The sequence below is a fragment of the Microcebus murinus genome, chromosome 1 (assembly GCF_040939455.1).
Source record: "Microcebus murinus isolate Inina chromosome 1, M.murinus_Inina_mat1.0, whole genome shotgun sequence".
In the NCBI taxonomy this organism is placed as follows: Eukaryota; Metazoa; Chordata; class Mammalia; order Primates; family Cheirogaleidae; genus Microcebus; species Microcebus murinus.
This window is the reverse complement of record NC_134104.1, coordinates 129,716,292-129,723,143: the sequence shown is the minus strand read 5'-3', so window position 1 is coordinate 129,723,143 and position 6,852 is coordinate 129,716,292. Positions and strand designations below refer to the sequence as shown.

The 6,852-nt window shown below is 37.4% G+C and overlaps 1 non-coding gene across 1 annotated transcript; it reads left to right on the top strand.

Annotated features, from left to right (window-relative positions):
* The first annotated feature begins 5,997 nt into the window (after positions 1–5,997).
* On the top strand, positions 5,998–6,077 carry LOC142875430 (small nucleolar RNA SNORD74). The gene has a single exon (XR_012922783.1). It is a non-coding gene; the product is annotated as a small nucleolar RNA SNORD74 (small nucleolar RNA).
* Positions 6,078–6,852: the final 775 nt, after the last annotated feature.

Below are 6,852 nucleotides of genomic sequence, written 5' to 3'. Positions count from 1 at the left end.
GTGACAAAGTTACTGTATTTACTAATGAGTTTGCTAGGTACAGTAATAGCTCAGCTATCAGAACACCCACCTGGCAACATTCACTATCTAGAATCTACCAAGATTCAGGAATTAAACGCAAGAGGGCCTTTTAAGAAACAAAATGAATGTCACACCTTCTATGTGTCTATTTGATACACTTATCAAATAGTACCTTAGTCTTTCACTCAACACCTAATATAGTCAGTCATTAAATTTTTAACCTCAGAGCCAATTAGAATCAACAAAGAGAAAGGCTACTATAGAAAAGAATGCTAAGAGCATTAAGAAATCATATAATAATAAAGAATAACTATATTTTTAACCCATCAATGATATTATTATTATAAAAAATTTTTAATTATTATCATATTCTGATATACATACATGTCAGATATAAAAAATTGACAAAATTTCAGATATTTAAAAAGAGATAATATGTTCTATTTACAGCCTAAATATCATTTATTTATACAACACTGCTTATTTATTTATTTGTTTCCTCTCTCTGGCCACCTGGAAATAACCCCTCACTTAGTAAAAAGTTTTTGATGGAATAGCCTGGTAGTGAAATTGTCTGTCTTTAACTTATCAATTTGCATACTTTGATGCTCACCATCTCAGTTACCTAATGCTATATAACAAACCAGTTCAAAATGAAGTAGCTTAAAACAACGTATTTTTTTTTTCAATTCTGTGGGCTGGCTAGGCTCAGGTGGACACTTCTGAGATTACTCACAAAACTATATTCAACTGGGAGCTCAGCTAGGGATGGAACATATTTGGTGCTGCAGCTGGGATGGATGGATTGGCTGGGGGCTGGCCAGCCTTCTCTTCCTCTAGGTGGTTTTGCATCATTAAGTCTAGCTTGAGTTTCATCATATGGTCAACTGAATTTCAAGAAGGTGAAAGCACATACTATAAGATCTCCTAAGACCAGTTCCAGAAGTCACACAAAGTCATTTCTGCCATATATCCTTCTGGTCAAAGAAAGTCACAGAGCCAGCACAGATTCAAAGAGAAGGGGAGGGGATGCTATTTCTTGATGGAAAGAACAGCAACATGTATAGGGAGGAGAGAAATTGTTGGCAGTCATCTTTGCAGACAGTCAGTTATCTTTACCCATTCAATTCCTTCACATACCATGAATCCATAAGTGAAGACAAAATCATGAGGAAAAGGGAAGATGTGAAGTCCAAGCAAAGACAAGATCAGCATCCAAGAAAGATATCATCCTCAAGAAGCAGGCATTAGCCCATGTCCAGAGGTGAGCTGAGCCAAAAAAAAAAAAAAGAATATCAGGACTGCAAACCAGATGTAAGGAACGATCAGCATCCTAAGATGCTGAGCCAAAATAAAGACCAGGGAACAGGCAGGATGAGAGGAAGATGATTTGGAAAAATATCTCTGCACCCATCAAGCATCTCAGTTTGGCAAGCAGTGTAATAGATGTATATACTTGTGTGCTGATTATCGTGGGAAGCTGTTTTCCGTCTGCACTGTTTTGAGCATTGTCTTTGTTTTGTGCACTAAGGACTATATATTTGTGATTAACTCCAGAAGGAAGATAGACTTCACAGGGTAACTGCAAAGTGGGAACGATTTGTTACTGGGAAGCTCTAATCCAAAAAGAGACAATTTTGTGTTATCCAAAAGACAAGCTAAGTACATGCTTAAGGTTCATGCAAATGAAGGGCAACAGGAAAAAAAATTATTTGGTAAGAATGGGATATTTTTTAAAAAATTGAGTATATATTTAATAAGAAAATAACCTATATGAAGATGATTATAAAATCTTATTGAAGGTCATGAAAAAAAATGATAACCAAATAGAAAGATATGCCACTTTGTAGCATGGGAAACCTTAATACCATAAAAAGCCATCTTTTCCCCAAAATTATTATACAATTTTAGTGCACTTCCAATTAGAATCCCTAAAGAGTTCTTTTTTACATGTTGGATTAAAGGAGCATAACTTTTAAATAATAAATAATAATGAAAATTAGAAAATAAAAGAATAAAAATAAAGAATATATAAAACCATTATAATCAAATCAATATGATATTATTTAGGAGGAAAAAATAAACTGTTTTTTCTCCTACTGTCAACATTCAACACAAAACACTTATGTGACAAAATATGTGAGAGTTTTTCCCATATGAAGTCATTTTCTGACACCATCTGGGTATGCTACAATTCAACTAAATTCTGACACTATCTACCTGGAGATAGCATCAGACCCCATAGGCTAAGGGTTCAGTCTCACAGGACTGTTTCCCACTTCAGACAACAATCGCAAGTAATACATCCCCAAATTACCCACAACTTTTGTTTGACTTGGCTACAAATGGGATATTCCCAGGACCTCTTTTGGGGGTTTAATAACTTGTTAGAGTATCTTTCAGAACTCAGAAAAACAGTTTACTTACTACATTACTAGTTTGTTACAAAGGATGTAACTGAGGAACAACCAGATAAAAGAGATGCATACAGCAAGGTTTGGGAGAAAGAGCATAAGAGTTGCTATGCCCTGTCCAGGTGCAGCACCTTTTCCACAACTCTACATGTATAGTCTGTGTTTTATCCTATACACACATTCCTATGATAAAGTTTAATTTATAAATTAGGCACAGTAAAGACCAACAATAACTAATAATAAAATAGAAAAATTATAACAATATACTGTGATGAAAGTTATGTGAATGTAGTCTCTGTATGTGAGTGTGTCTCAATATCTTATTGCATTGTACTCACCTATTTTTGGAATGCAAGTGACAAGATAACTGAAAACATGAAAAGCAAAACTGCAGATAAAGGGAGACTACTGTATAATGTGAATATGCTGGACTAAGGGGTGATTCACATACCAGATGGGACAGAATGGGATAGGATGGCACAAGATTTCATCACACTACTTTAATTGCATGCAATTTAAAACTTATTAATTTTTTATTTCTAGAATTTTCCATTACATATCTTCAAACAACAGTTGACTGCAGATATCTGAAATCCTAAAAAGTAAAACCACAGATAAGGGGGAACTACTGCATATATTTCTCATTATACCACAATATCACAGGTATTAACATAGAAAAAGACAAATAATTCAGAGGAACAAAATAAAGAATCCAAGAGGAAATCCACAATAAAAAATTAATATACATCAAAGAAAATATTTCAGTTTAGTGAGGAAAATGATGGATTATTATATAAATGGTACTGACACAATAGACTGTCTCTGGAAGGAAATTCAGTGGGATACCTATCGTGTATCATAAACAAAAATAAATTCCAAGTGGATTAAAGACTTAAAATGTAAAAAACGAAAACAAAAATCATACAAGAAAATCTAGAATTAAGACTTTTGTGGAGGAGTAATGTCAGCTAGATAGCAGAATAAGAGATCCTAGCCCTCCTTCCCCCACCCCCAAAGAGTAACAATTTGGCAGCTATTCATGAACGAAAATTCTGGAAGGGCTTAGGAATAATTCTGGAGGAAGCCACAGCAATACAATGGAAGAAAAAAACAGTACTAAGTGCACAAAAATATAAGAATAATAGTTTCATTCTGTCTGCATCACCTCATCCCCCAAGCTGACACTGCTCAGCACAAATAGGAAGCTCCCTAGCTTGTGCATTCCCCATATAAGGAAAAGAGCAGATTGTACAGCCAGCTTCCCCAGACTTTCAGAGTACTTCCCAAACAACTAGCTTCACTTTTCCCTCACCCAGATCTCTGGAGATCCAGCGTAGCTAAGACATCTGTAGATGGCAGATAACATAAAAGAGGTACAGACTCTATCAATATCAGCCACATGACATGAATCACTGTGACCCCAGTGGCCTGCTTGGCACAGGACTCCAGCAGATTACTCTGCTGAGAACCTCAATAGCCCCTGCAATCATTGGGCATTCCCACGGCATCCCTTGCTAAAGACTACTCAGTGTTCACAACTGTGAATCACACCAGCTTCTTCTGCAGAGGACCCTAGAAGCTTTCTCTGCTGAAGAAACCAACTGCCAGTATAGCAACAGAGGACTACCTGCAGGCTCTTCCACTGAAGGACCCATAGTTTTTTCACTTTTGAAGTCTCTAGGTACATGAATCAACTGCCTTTTCTATCCCCGCTGCCTGGAGCCACCAAGAGCTGTCAGACTATCACTATTGTGATTTTCCCAGGTGAGAGAACCAGCCTAGCAGCCTTGGAAATCCCTAGATGCCTAATTGACCACTCCTGTCCTTCCTCCTCTGCAGCACTTCCTGAACCACTACTGCCATGGGTACCCTAGCCCCAGGACCATGCCCAGCAGCCTTCATATTTTCCAGATGCCTAAACCACCACCCTTTTTCCCCCAGAGCTATCCCAGCTGATGTCTCCACAGGTGCTCTGTCCCTGTGACCCAGTGCAGCTACTATATGCATGCCTGCAAACAGTCCTGGAGCCCCTCACTGCAGCTCCAGTCCCCCCACCACGCATTACCAAGGCTAACTCATGCAAACAGGCTATGGCATACTGCCAACCCTGGTCCCCACAGCAACACCTGCATAAGGAACTGCCTTCCCCCATGCCTGACACTGGTGCCCACCATCATGCTTGTGGCCACAACAAGCCCTTGTAGCTGCACATGCACAAATACCTCAAGCTCAGACCTGTAATTGCCCAAGCACAAAAAAGATCACCTGAACCCTGTTGGCAGCCCACACCTAGCCCCTACAATCATGCACATCCAAACTGCCAGCCCAAAATGTCACTTGTGCACCTGCAATCAGCTCCAGCCTCTGTCTCTGACCCTTGTCATCACCACCGTGTGTGTGTCTACATATATATAAAAGACATAGAAACAAAAAGTAGATGAGTGGTTACCAGTGGTGGAGGGAGATGTAGGTCAAAACTTTCAAAGTTGTAGTTATGTAGGATGAACAAGTCTCAAGATCTAATGTATTGCATTTGAATCATAATTAATAATATTGCATTGCATTATTGGAGATTTGCTAAGGGAGTAGATTTTAGGTACTCTTATTACACACAAAAAAGAAAGATAACTATGTGAGATGATGGGTATCTTCATTTGCTTGACTGTAGTAATCACCTCATTATGTATGTGTATATCAAAACATCATGATGTACATCTTAAATTTAAATAATAAAAAATGTGTGAATTATGAGGGAAGTGAGGAGGAGCTACCTTTATATAAATTAGAAACATCAGATTTCATAAGAAAAGATAGACACATTTGACAATATAAAAATTTTAATATTCACTAGAAATACTAATAGAGAACAGCTTCAGAAGAAAAAAATCTTAAAATTATTAAAATCACATGAAAAACCCAATAGACAAATGGTCGGGCTAAGGGTTGAAGAGAGAATTCACAATAGTGAAAATGATCATGGGCAGTAAAACATAGGAATAGGTGATTGCCCTCACTGATAATCGAGAAAATGAAAATTAAAACAACAACAAAATACAACCATTTTACAGCCATCAGACAGAAAAATACCAGAAGGAATTGACTGTGCTTAGATTTGCCGGAAGTAGACTCTAGACAAGGATTTCTGTGCAGGCGGTTTATTTGGGAGGTAATCACAGGAAGCAGAAGTGAGGGAATGGAGAGAATTCGATAAAGAAGGGGAGAAAGCTGATAAAATAGGGTCACTTTTGTTATAAAGATCATCCCTGTGGTCAGTGGAGGCTCAGTTCCATTAGAACATACGGAAAAGTGAAGGGAATTTATTCCAGAATTGTCCTTTCCAAAGAAAGGAAGCTGAAGCATTAATCAACAGAATGTGCATCCAGCATTTCTCAGTTGTTCATTCACACAGTGCAAGTCAAGAAAACTCTCACCATCATCTGAGTCATTGAAGAACTCAGGGCAGAAAGTGAAGACACACAGCAGGCACTTGTAGTTAGAAGATAATCAACTTAAAGCTATTTGACACCTCCAAGTAATACCCATTCCAGGCATGAATTAATTCTGAGATAGCCTCTGATGAAGCCGATGTTGGTAGGGACATTTGAGAGTGTTGATGAATGCCAACCACTCTGGTGGAAATAAAAAATCCAAGATAAAGCCCAGAAGATCTGATACAGGGTGCTAGAGCTATCTCTGAGCTATCAAAAACAACTACTAGTGGCAGAGATTTGTAAAATGGGTATGCTCTCCTCCATTGCCAGAGGAAATGTGTGCCCTTATAGCCTTTTGGAAGACTATTTAATAACATCAATTATAACTAAGAATACATATTCCTTTTCACCTAGAGATCCCCCCTCTGAAATCTATCCTATAGAAATAAAGTCACAAGTATGCAAAGATAAATGTAAAATGATGTTTATCACAGCATTATGCAAAATAGGGACAAAAAACAGAGTGATAGGGAGAGTTAAATTATTTTATGTCTACATCATGGAACATTATGCAAACATTAAAATAATGAACTATATATATATATATATATATGTAGTCATGGACTTGGAGAGATTCCCCTCAGGGTACTATTTTATGAAAAAAAAGCAAGCTATAGAAATGCATGATAATATAAACTTAGTTTTGTAAAACAAAGGCCACAATTTTCTGAGGATGTACTTGTGATTGCATGTACATGAAGGAAAAGTGAGATGATATTGAAGTTGTTTACATGGGTTACCTAGTGGGATAAAGGAGGGATTGTGTCCAACGGTATGCATGTGGGAGAGGACATACAGTGAATGAAGTAAAAGGGGAGGGGAGCAAAAACAGTTTCCTAACCAAAAAAAAAAAAAAAAATACTGTGATATGATTACTTTTATGTACATAGATAGTATTGTTTGTGTATGTGGGCATAGGTAATTAA